At 34.5% G+C, this 13,601-nt stretch overlaps 1 non-coding gene across 1 annotated transcript; it reads left to right on the forward strand.

The window, feature by feature from the left end:
- The first annotated feature begins 5,041 nt into the window (after positions 1-5,041).
- Positions 5,042-5,117, forward strand: Trnav-cac (transfer RNA valine (anticodon CAC)). The gene has a single exon. It is a non-coding gene; the product is annotated as a tRNA-Val (tRNA).
- Positions 5,118-13,601: the final 8,484 nt, after the last annotated feature.

A 13,601-nucleotide genomic window follows, 5' to 3' on the forward strand; every position in this document is an offset into this window, starting at 1 on the left:
GAAATTGATCTGTTTAAATTTTCCATGTCTTCCTGATTCAATTTGGTTGGGTCATAGGTCTCTAGAAATTTGTTAATGTCTTCAATATTTTCTATTTTATTAGAGTATAAATTTTCAAAATAGTTTCTGATTATCATCTGTATTTTCATGTTGTCTCTTGTGATATTTCCTTTTTATTGCAAATTTTAGTAATTTGAGTTTTTGCTTTCTTTTTCTTTGTTAGCTTGGCTAATTGTTTATCAATTTTATTGATTTTTTCAAAGAACCAAATTTTTGTTATGTTGATTTTTTTTGGATTGATACTTTAGTTTCCAGTTCATTGATTTCAGGTTTGATTTTAATTATTTACTAATTTTGGTGCTGATTTGTTCTTTTATAAGGCTTTGCAATATAATATTATAATGTAAATATATGTATATTTTTTTGTTGGCTTTCTATTCTTTTAATGAATGAGCTCAATGCAATAAATGTTCCTCTTGGCACTGACTTCATAATGTCTCATAGAATTTGATATTGTATTGCTATTCTCATTTATCTCTAAGTATTTTTAAAATTTCATCCCTGGTTTATTTTGCTATCCATTTGTCATTCAGTAGTGTATTACTTAGTCTCCAGGTGTTAGAGTAGCTTCTATTTTTAATTTTATCATTGATTTCTAATTTCATCCCACTGTCATCTGATAAAATGCCAGGCATTGTCTCTATTTTTCTGTGTTTGCTAGGAGTTACTTTGTGGCCTTCAATATGGTATATTTTAGAGAAGGATCCATGTGCTGCTGAGAAGAAAGTATATTCAGTCATTGATGGATGAAATAATCTCTATATGCCTGTTAAATCTAAATTACTAATTGAATTTTTAGTTCTATAACTTCTTTATTTAGTTTTTGTTTGGAGGATCTATCCAGTGGTGAGAGAGATATGTTAAAGTCACCCAGTATTATTGTGTTGTGGTCTATTTGCTTCTTGAAATTGAGAAAGGTTTGTTTGATGTTTGTAGATGCTCCATTGTTTGGGGCATAAATATTTGCAATTGTTATGTCTTTTGATGTATATTTTCCTTAAGCAGTATTAAATGTCCTTCTTTGACTCTTCTGATTAATTTTGACTTGAAATCCACTTTATCAGATATGAGAGTAGTAAAAAATCCACTTTATCAGATATGCTTGTTTGTGAGATCCATGTGAATGGTATGTTTTTTCTCATCCTTTTACCTTCCGTCTATAGATGTCTCTGCCTATGAGGTGAGTCTCTTAGAGACAGCATATTGTTGGATCTTGCTTTTAAATTCAATCTTCCAGTCTATGGCTTTTGATTGATGAGTTAGGGCATTTACATTCAATTTTATTATTGAGATATGATTTTTATTCCCTGTCATTTTGATTTATTTCTTGTTTTTAACTTAAATTTGTTTCTTCATTGATTCACTCTTCTTTTAGTGTAATTCTTCCCTTTGCTGATTTTCACTTTTATTTTTCATTTCTTCTTCATGAAATATGTAGTTATGTTTTGTAGTGTAGGCTTTTTAGTTGTGAATTATTTTAACTTTTGTTTATCAGTGAAGGTTTTTATTTCATCATCAAGTTTAAAGATTAATTTTGCTGGGTATAGCATTCTGGCTGGTAAAAATTTTCTTTCAGAGCTTGATATATATTATTCCAAGACCTCCTAGTTTTAGTGGTCTGGGTTGAGAGATCAGCTAAGATCTGGATTGGTTTCCCTGTAAATGTTACCTGTAGTTGTTTCTCTTGCAGACTTTAAAAATTCTGTCCTTAATTTATATGTTAGGCATTTTCATAATAGTGTGGTTAATGTGTGGCTCTGTTATAATTTTGTGTATTTGGGCTCCTGTAAGCCACCTGTATTTGATTTTACATTTTGTTCTTTAGTTTCAGGAAATTTTCTGATATTGTTCATTGAAAAGATTGTGTATTCCTTTTGTTTGTATCTCTGAGCCTTCATCTAGTCTTCATCTAGTCCAATAAATCCAATAAATTTGATACTTTTGGTTATCCCATATTTCTTGGAAGTTATGTTCATGGTCTCTTAACATCTTTTCTCCACAGTCAACTTTGTTTTAAAGATTATATATTTTGTCTTCATGGCCTGAAACACTATCTTCCAGTGATCTAATTAATTAGTGATAATTTCTATTAATTTTTTAATTTGGTTTATTGATTCCTTCATTTTGATGATTTCTGCTTAACCTTTTTCAGAATCTCTATATCTTTATTGAAGTGATCTTTCAACTTCCTGTATTTTCTCTCTGATTTCACTCCTTATACCATCCTTGACTTCACAGATCAGTTTAACTATGTACATTCTAAGCTCCTTCTCTGACATTACTTCCACTATGGTGTCAATGAATTCTGTTATTGGAGTATCTTGGTTTGTTTGGGGTGATTTGATTCCTCCCTTTTTCATGTTGTTTGTAGGTCTACCCAACTAACAGTATGGATCTGAGGCACTAGAGTTTTTACCCTATGGAATTAGAGTATCCCTGAAGGTTTCCAGTACTTCACTTACTTAGAAGCTGCCTGTATGCTTTCTTGGTTCCATGTTATGGAACAGCCAGAAAAGCAATCTCCTGTATTCCACTATCTTGAAATCCCCCTAATATAACTCTTTCTCAATGCAACAGGAAACAGTGATACTTTGTTAAACAATTAACAACCAGCTTTCTGCAAAACAACAAGAGCAGTGTTTTCCAATTTCTGTGATGTAAATATTTACACCCCAGTTGATTTCAAGGTATCATTGTGAAGACACTGAATATGGAATCAGAAAAAGATGTATACAATTAGCTCTCATGACAGGATATGAACCACTTTAGCATACCATTATGGGGAAACATGAATGCATTCATGCTTGGCCTGTGATCATATGGACATAATAATAGTCCAAAGTTTATCTGTGAAGTATTGATTTTTGGAGGACCATTTTGTCATTTTCAGATATGATCAAATTAGGCATTGGAGTTAGTCTGCATTAAGTTCAAATTTCAGTCCTAACTTCATAGGCTAAATAAATATATCTTAAAAATCTACTTTCATATAAACTTTTGGAAATATTCATTTTATGGCATCAGAGCTGGGGGGAACCTCAGGAAAATATTCTGTTTTGCAATTTGACTTTAGCTAGAGATGCTTGTCCAAGACAGACATTTTAGCTTGGAGACTTTACCATATGTCTCAGGATTTTTAATGAGTGCTTTATCATCCTCAATAAAGCTCTTTTCTAGGAGATATGAAAGCTCCCCAAATGTAATTTAAATCTTTTCCCTTTGTTTTAATTGCTGAGACATGAAAAGCAATTGATTAGCTTCACCTCTTAGAAACTCTTCTGCTTTGACTCATGATGTTAAAAGATACCGTTACTAATTCCTGCTTCTTTAAAAATAGGCTTTCATCATTATATACAGGAAGATTTACACTCAGGCAAGCTGTCGTTATTGGTCACCTAATAGTACAATCTTAAGACCTCTCAAGTTTCCAGGCAGGAATGTCCTGGTGAGATTTTGACATCATCCCATCTTGATTTCATCCAGTGTTGAATTTTATATTGTAAGAACATTTAACATGAACTCTACTCCCTTAGCAATTTCTTCATGCACAATATGGTATTGTTAATTATAGGACTGGTGATATAGGGCAGATCACTAGAACCTATTCATCTTGTGTAACTGAAAGTTTTTTTTAATATCACTTTTTTTCTAGTGGTAGATGTTTATTTTTATATATATTTATTTTTATGTGGTGCTGAGGATCAAACTCAGTGCCTCACAAGTGCTAGGCAAGCAAACTACCACTGAGACACAACCCCAGCCCTAAAGAGTTTCACCATGCATATATTTCCAGTGATGGAAATGACTTCTCATTTATCTTTTACCAAGTTTAGCTATGAGAGACAGACCCATTTGGAACACCTTGGCTGTATTATTTTTTAGTAAAATAGAAAAAGTAAAACTGCCCTTAACTGGCATGGTCAAATTGTGTAACAGATAGGGAGATAATTCTTATACAACAAATTTGATTTTATATGGGAAGGCATAAAAATAACATAAGGTAATATTTTTTCTTTTATTCCTCTTTTTTCCTACCTCCACTTCATATACTTATGATGTTTAAAAGTATTTAGATGAATTTTTAATTAAGCTATCTAAGAGGATGGCATAGAAAAGTATCCTAATGCCTTCTTTCCACCCTTTCCCATTGCACACTGGTTTTGCTTCTATTGTTATTGTTGTCATGAGAAAATTAGATGCTGAGTTTCAGCCTCAGTTTAAATAGAAGCAGAATATCTTTCAAGAAAGTTACAACCTCTGACTTTCATGTCCCCTGAGTTATATCCTGATGATAGGGGCAGCAGGGAAATCAGATGCTGGTGTTTGAGATGAACAAGAAGTTTGGATAATAAAAGCTATGGTAGAGAGGGGAAAAAAACAAACAAGCAAATCCTGGAACACAATAATGAATTATTTGTTGACCATATGAAAAAAGAATGAAAACTTATCTATGATACAGCTTTGCTTGCAACTGATTAATTCTTACTTTCTGAATTTATCACCTGAATCCAAGCTATTGAGAAGTTGTTTGAGAAGAATTTGTTGCAACAAAAAAATATTCATTGACAAACTATGATAACTGAATAATTTTTTACTTCTTTCTAGACAGGTAGCTAGAACTACATTTCCCCCAAATCCCTGGCAAATACAAGTGGCCACATAACACAGTTTTGGCCAGGAGAATTTGGGTAGAAATAATAAATAGTATATTCAGCCTTTGTCTATAAAAAACTTTCCTCTACACAAAATGTTATTGCTCTTCTGTCATTTGATATTTGGTCTCTGACATCCAGAGAGACTTGTGAAACCACCGAGTTTTGGGGTTTATCTGCTGTAGTGCCCTGTATTGTATCTGGAATTTTTGCAAGGAGAGTGATTTTAGGTCTTTTTACCACACAAATGGTAACTGCAAGATGATGGGTATGTTTATTTAATTGATTGTTGTAACCTTTCCACAATGTATATCAAAGCAGCTTGTCAGGCTGGGGATATAGCTCAGTTGGTAGAGTGCTTGTCTCACATGCACAAGGTCCTGGGTTCAATCCCCAGTACCAACAAACAAAACAAAACAAAACAAAAATCCCAGCTTGTCACAAACCTTAAATATATGCTATAAAAAGAATTAGGGGATTGCAAGATGGTAAAATAGAGGAAGGAGGCACTTTTTACCTGCTCTGCAGTTTGGAATTGAAATGACAGGAATATGGCTTCATAACGGGATGGATGTCAGAAGAAAACCATTATAAATCAATATTTGTCAGAGATTTGGAGAAACCCAGGGATTCTGGTCTAGTGAATGGAGGGTATAAGGAAATACATTGTAGCTTGGCAGTAGCAGTGGTGCTGTGTCACAGCAAAGGGAGGGGCAAGGCAAAGGGAAAGAGAAACAAAGACAAGTTTGGCACACAAACACCAGTGAAGGCAGTCTATATGTAGCTGATAATAAAGTCTGCACAGTGAGCTGGGGTCTAAAATGTGTTGTTTCTGAATTCTTTTTCTTTATTTTGGTACTGGGGATTGAACCTTGTGCTTTGCCACTGAGCTACATTCTCACCACTCTTAATTTTTTATTATGAGACAGCGTCTTCCTAAGTTTCTGAGGCTGGCCTCAAACTTGTGATCCTCCTGTCTCAGTCTCTTTCATTTTCTGGAATTACAGGTGTGCATCATTATGCCCTGATCCATGTTTCCTAACTCCCAAGTGAAGAACTGAGGGGGAGATCCAGCTAGAGGAGTTTATATTGAATCACTTTCCTCAGGGAACCTGAGTCCTTCACAAATACTTCTACTCTGTCTCAGCCAGTACTTACTGCCTGATCTAAAGTGCACCTGCCAAATTCCAATCCAAAAATGGCTATAGAGACTATTGGATCCAGGCACATTCAAGACAGATGTACAGAGGAAAGTTCAGCCTGTTTTTCCTTTGAGCCTCAGCATGTGCAAACCACCAGTGGAAAGGGATAGGAGAAATCGACCAGGCAGGCATAATTACATTGGGAGCAGGAGAGTACAACCCACTTTCTTTTGGGGGCTCTGTGCATTAATGACCAGCTGGAAAGGATTGGGAGGAACCAATCAGGTGGGAATGATTACTTTTGGATGTAGAGAATTGGACATTTGTATTTGGTGGTGGGTGGACTACGGAAAACCTGCAGAGAAGTCAGTCACCCTGTCCTATGGGTAGAACTCTGGGAAGATGCTAGAAGCCTAGATGTCCAGCTGCGATCAACATCTCCTCAGCTCTGGGGGTGTAAGATTTAATTGATCAGGAGTATGTACTCTAAACAAAATTCCAGAGTTACATTTAAAGCTTGACCCCAGCAGTCAGGATTTCCTCAATGTTCTCTGCAGTACTTCCAACAAGGGAGAGCAGCAGACTAAGACATCCAGACAAAATCCCAGTAGAAGATGCTTCCAGTTCTATCCCCCCTGTACTGGTGAGCAGAGAAGATGAGAGCTATCTCAACCAGCTACACTTCCAATCCACTGCAGCAGGCAGAGTGGTAAAGGTCACCAAGGAGGTTGAGTTTAATATGACCAAGTTCTGGTTCTAAAAGACACATAGCCCAAGAAGTAAGGAATACAAGAACAGTTTGGAATAGAATGTAAATACTCGACTTCAGCTACCTCAGTGGAAAAGTTCACACATTGAAGAAAAAAATTGGGGGTGGTACCAGGGTTTGAACCCAGGTACATTTAACCACCAAGCCACATCCCCAGCCATCTTTATGTTTTTTTATTATTATTTTTTAATTTCAAGACTGGTTCTCACTAAGTTGCTTAGGGCCTTGCTAAGTTGCTGAGGCTGGCTTTGTACCTGCCTCAGCCTTCCAAATTGCTGGGATTACAGGCATGTGCTACCATGCCTAGCTCAAATTCACACACTTTTAATTTAGAATTTTTCTTTTTTATTATTATGTTTTTAGTTGTTCTGGGTATATTTGCTGATTGGTTCATGGATCTATCTATATCTGTTTTTATTCCCTATTTTATCATTTATTTTTCTTTTACTAACCTTTTACTATTTCATTCTGAAATTGTTGTGAAGTGGCTGTAGTTACTGGGGATTAGTATTTCCTTCAATGGGGTGATAGAGTTTGGACATTCAAATTGAATGAAATATTAACAGCAAGATATTTATCCAGTCCAGGGCACATAGTAAAGAAAAATCAGCACACCAAAAAGTCCCTTATGTGAAAGTAGGAGAGGTAATATTCCCAAAAGAGGGGAAGAAATATTAACCATATGAAAAAGAAGGGAAGAAGCCACCCCAAATATCTCACAGCACAACTGACTCCATTGGCACCACAATGGAGGAAATACCAGAAAAAAATTTAGAAAGTTGATAATTAAAGTGCTCAGTGAACTAAAAAAATTCCAAGGAATGCACTAAGAAAGAATATGGAGAAAGTAAATGAGAATTCAATAAAGAGATTCTGGAAAAAAAATCCCAGAAATGAAAGAACAAATCAAATTAAAAATTCAATAGAAAGAACCACCAATGGATTAGATTACAGATTCTCAGGCCTTGAAGACAAAATATGTAATCTTGAAAATAAAGTCAACTATAAAGAAAAGGTATTAAGAGACCATGACCAAATTATAACAGAAATCTTGGATAATATTAAGATACCAAATATAAGAATGATCAGCATAGACAAAGGCACTGAAATACAAATTAAAGAAATGTACAAACTTCTAATGAAATGATATCAAAAAGTTGTTCAAACCTTAGGAAGGAGATAGAAATTCAAATACAAGAGGTGTTTAGAACCCTAAATAGACAAGATCAAAAAAGATCTTTTCCAAGATACATTATCATTAAATAATATATTGAAGAAGGATATAATTCTAAAAGCTGCAAAGGAAAATAGTAGGATACATTTGGAGTTAAGCCAATTAGAATGTCTACTGATTTCTCAACTCAGACACTAAAAGTCAGGAAGGTTTGGAGTTAATATTTACCAAATCCTGAAATGTAACAGATGTCAACCAAGATTGCTATATCCAACAAAACTATCATTCAGAATCTTTTGATTCTAAAATAAAAAGTTCCCATGATAAGCAGACACTAAAATAATTCATAACCATTAAGCCAGCACAATATAACATATGCAATGAAATAGTTCATACATAGAAAAAATAAAAATTGTCAGAGCCAGCATAGGGATGAATCTCACTTAAAAGAATAATCCATGAAAGAAAAATCAAGTCTGCATTAAGTACTAGAAATAAACAAAAATGGCAGGAAGTAAAAATCATCTCTATAATAACACTGAATATAAATGGTCTAAACACTAATCAAAAGATGAATTGGCAGAATGGATCAAGAGTAAACAACATATATGGATGAATATATTGTTTACAAGGACTCACTTTATAGGCAAAGACATCCACAGGATGAAGGAGAAAAGATGGAGAAAAATATGCCACACAAATAGAGACCTAAAGCAAGTATGAATAGCTACTCTCATATCTGACAAAGTGGACAACAAGCCAAAATTAATCAGAAGAGACAAAGATAGTCATTTCATACTGCTTAAGGGAATCATCCAACAACAAATATAAGATTGTAAATATTTATGCCCATAATGTTTGTACATCTATGTACATAAGATGAACCCTACTCAACTACAAAAACATATAGATACTTGTAAAATAATAGTGGGTAATTTCAACACAACCTCTCATCAGTAGATAGGTCATCAGATATAAAGTAAGAAAAGAATCTTTAGGACTAAATAATACCATTAACCAAATGAACCTGATAGGTATCTGTAGAATATTTAATCCATCAACAGCTGAATTCACTTTCTTCTTAGCTGCATATGGAACAGTCTCTAATATAGTTCATATTAAGACTTGCTTTGTGCCTTAACAAAATATAGAGGCAATTGCTTGCATCTTATCAGATCATAATGGAATGAAATTAGATATCAAAAGATGAGCTGGGTGCAGTAGCATACACCTGTAATCCCAGTGGTTTGGGAGTCTGAGATGGGAGATTACAAGTTCAAAGCCAGCCTCAGCAATGGTGAGGCCCTTAGCAACTCTGTGAGACCCTGTCTTTAAATAAAATACAAAATAGGGCTGAGGATGTGGCTTAGTAGTTGAATGCCCCTGAGTTCAATTCCCCCCGCCAAAAAAAAAAAAAAAAAAATTTAAAAAGATGAAAACAAATTATTTGAACATCTGGAGATTAAATAATACAATTTTGAATAAGGAATGGTCATTCAGGGGAGAAGTAAGAAATTCTTAGAAATGAGAACATAGGAAAGGTAGCAGAATACAACAGTTACTAATATGGCATTATGCAAAAATGTGGATGTGTAACCGATGTGATTCTGCAATCTGTATACGGGGTAAAAATGGGAGTTCATAACCCACTTGAATCTAAATTATGAAATATGATATGTCAAGAGGTATGTAATGTTTTGAACAATTAATAAAAAAAAGAAATGAGAACAGAGATACAATATATCAAGATCTTTGGAACAGCATGCAGGCAGTTCTAAAAGGAAGGTTTATAGCATTAAATACATACATTAATATATATCCCAAATAAACTAATGTTACATCTTAAAGGCCCTAAAAAAAGAAGAAAATAACTAATTCCAAAGTCAGTAGAAGACATGGGATAATTAAGACCAGAGTCAATTTAATGAAATTGAGAATAAAAAATATAAAGGATAAATAATTTATAAATATAAACAAGATTGTTAAATCTTTAGCCAAACTAATCAAAAAAGAGAGAGATGACCTAAATCAACAAAATTAGTGATAAAAAAAGGAGATATCACCAGAGACACTTCTGAAATCCAGAGGATAATTAGAAACTGTTTGAAAAATATATACAAAAATTAACAGAAAAATCTAGAACATACTGACAAATTTGTAAAAACACTTGATCTACCCAAATTGAGCTATGAAGATATATAAAACCTGGACAGATCAGTATCAAAAAATGAGATTAAAGCTGCAATTAAAACCTTCCAACAAAGAAAAGCCAAGGACCAGATGGATTCTTAGCTGAATTCTACCAAACTTTTAAGGGAAAACTAAGACCAATCTTCCTTAAATTATTCTATGACATAGAAAGGGAAGGAACAGTTCCAAATTCATTTTGTGATGCCAGTATCACTCTGATACTAAAACTAGAAAGACATCAAGGAAAGAAAACTACAGAACAATATCCCTGATGAGCATATACACAAAAATTCTTAATAAAATATTTTCAAAGTACATACAAAAACACATTAAGTAGATAGTACACCATGATCAAGTTGGTTTCATCTCAGGAATGCAAGGTTGGTTCAAATATATGAATCAATAAATGTAATTTACCATAGAAATAGAATTAAGGACAAGAATCACAAAATCATCTCAATAGATGCAGAAAATGCCTTTGACAAAAATTTCACACCTATTCATGTTAAAAAAGCTGGAGAAACTGGGGATGGAAGGAACTTATCTCAACATTGTAAGGCTGTATATGACAAATCCAAAGCCAACACCATACTGAATGTAGAAAAACTGAAAACATTTCCTCTAAAATCAGGAACAAGGAAAGGATTCACTCTTATCACGTCTATTCAATATAGTTCTTGAAACTCTAGCCAGAGCAATCAGGCAATAGAAAGAAATTAAAGGGGCACAAATAGGAAAATAAGTGAAATTATCTCTGCTGATGACAGGATCCTATATCTAGGAGACCAAAAAATTACAACAGAGGACCTGTAGAGCTGATAGACAAATTCAGCAGAGTAGCAAGATACAGGATTAATATACAAAAAGAAATCAATAGCTTTCCTATACTATAATAATGAACCTGCTGAGAAAGAATCAGGAAAATGCTTGTTCACAGTAACTTCAAAAAAATTGAAGTCCTAAAATTCATTTGGAAGAATAAGAGACTCAGAATAATAGTCAAGGCAATACTGAGCAAGAAGACTCAGAATAGCAAGGCAATACTGATGCAGCATCACAATACCTGATCTCAAATTATACTACAGAGCTATAGCAGAAGAAATAGCATAGTATTGGCATGAAAATATACATGAAGTCTAATGGAATAGGATAAAAGAGACAAACTCAAATAGATGCAGTCGTTTGATACCTGGCAAAGATACCAAAAATCTATGTTGGAGAAAAGACAGCCTTTTAAACAAAAGGTCCTGGGAAAAAGGGATACCCATATATAGAAGAATGAAATCAATCCCTATCTTTCTCTCTGCACAAAAGTCAACTCAAAGTGGATCAAATAAAGAATTACAAATTTCACAACTTTCAATACAGGCTCAATATTCCAACATATTGGTTCAGGCACTGATTTCTTTAACAGGACCCCTGGACTCAAGAAATAAAATCAAGAATCAATAAATGGCCAGGTGTGGTGGCACAAGCCTGTAATCCCAGCAACTAGGGAGGCTGAGGCAGGAGGATCCGAAGTTCAAAGCTAGCCTCAGCAAATTAGTGAGGCCCTACGTGACTTAGTGAGACCCTGTCTCAAAATGAAATATAAAAAAAAGGATAGAGAGATAGCTCAGTGGTTAAGTGACCCTAGGTTCAAATTCCTGGTACCAAAAAAAAGGAATAATAAAGATGAGATAGCATCAAATTAAAAAAGCTGCAGTACAGCAAGGAAAATAATTAAAGAGCATGGAGAGGGAAACTTCCGAATGGGAGAAAAAGTTTTGTCATCTACTCCTCTAACAGGAATTAATATCCAGAATATAGAAAGAACTCAGAAAACTTCACACACACACACACACACACACACACACACACACACACACACCAACCAATAAATGGGCAAAAGAACTAAATATACCCTTCTCACAAGAAGAAATATAAATCACCAATAAAAACGTGAAAAAATGTATAACATCCCTAGCAATTGGAGAAGTGTGAATCAAAACTGTGTTCAGGTTTCATCTCACTGAAGCTAGAGTGGAAATGACCAAGAATATAAATAATAATAAATTCTGGCAAGTATGTGGAGGGAAAAGTAACACTCCTACATTGTTGGTGGGAGTGCAAATTAGTACAACCACTTTGGAAATCAATATGAATTTTTTCCCCAAAATATCAGGAATAAAACCACCATAGGACCCACCTAGTTCCACTCCTTGGTGTTTATCCAAAAGAACTAAAATTAGGCATACTATAGTGATATCGGCACATCAGTGTTTATAGCAGTGCAATAGACAAGTTATGGAACCAGCCCCAGTGCCTGTCAACAGATGAATGGACAGAAAGAATGTGTTATATATTCACTGTGGGGTTTTGCTCAGCTCTAAAGGAGAATGAAATTATGGCATTTGCCAGTAAATGGATGGAACTGGAGAACATTATGCTAAGTGAAATAAACCAGACTCAGAAAGTCAAGGGTAAAATGTTCTCTCTCATACATGGAAGCTAGAGCAAAATACGGGGGGAAAGGGAGGACTTCATGAAACTAGAAGTGAGATCAGTGAAGTAAAGGAAGAGGATTGAGGGGAAAGGAGGAAGGACAGGAAAAGGAGAAACTATCAAATGAAATTGGCCAAATTATGTTAGATACATATAAAGATATACCACAATGAATTCCAACTTTATGTATATCTATAAAGCACCAACTAAAAAAATAAATTGAACAAAGATCAGAGAGTAAAGAAGGGTAACAGAGAAGGGATAAGGAAAGAAAAGAAATGGATCAAATTATATCCCATGCATGTATGATGTAGGATTATGTCAACATGAGCCCCACTATTATGTATAATATACTGTACTAATAAAAACATTAAGAAAATGATTAACACAGATATTTGCCTATCTTTAAAAACTAGGTGTTTTCTACATTTAAGAATCTATTTGTAACTGTTACTTTTCTCAAATTTTAACACTCTTGTAATCATTTTTATTATTCATATTCTATCTTTAATCCTTGAACTGCTTGTCAATTGTCTTACAAGATGAAGTGAAGAGAAGGTATATAGCTTTAGGTAAAGAAATCAGAAAATAGCATATTATTAGAGTATGTTGATTGTTACTGGCAGCACTTAGGTGGCTGCTTTGGTTTACACAAGTGTCCCCTAAAGGCTCATATGTTACAGGCTTTGTCACCAGTGTGTGCCACTAAGGGAGGTGGTAAAATCTTAGGAGGTGGGATCTATGGAGAGGAGGTTAGATCATGTGGGATGGGCCTTGAAATGGGTATTGATACCCTAGCCTCTTTCTCCTGTCTCTTTTCCCACCATGATATAAATAGCTTCCTCCACTACATACTCCTACCATGATATTTTGCCTTGCCATAGGTCCAAGAGTAATGGGATCCAACTAACCATAGATAGAAACCTCTGGAACTATGAACTCAAACAAACCTATCCTCCTTATAAGATATTTATCTTGGATTTTTTTTATAGTGATGAGAAGCTCACCAATACGCTGGTTTTTCAAAGAGCTGAATTCAGGCAAGAATTGACTGATTTGCTAGCAGAAATGCAAAACAAACATACAGAACACAAATGTTGGGGCCAAAACATTGTCACCAGGTCTAGAAA

Source organism: Urocitellus parryii, chromosome 9, assembly GCF_045843805.1.
Source record: "Urocitellus parryii isolate mUroPar1 chromosome 9, mUroPar1.hap1, whole genome shotgun sequence".
Classification (NCBI taxonomy): domain Eukaryota; kingdom Metazoa; phylum Chordata; class Mammalia; order Rodentia; family Sciuridae; genus Urocitellus; species Urocitellus parryii.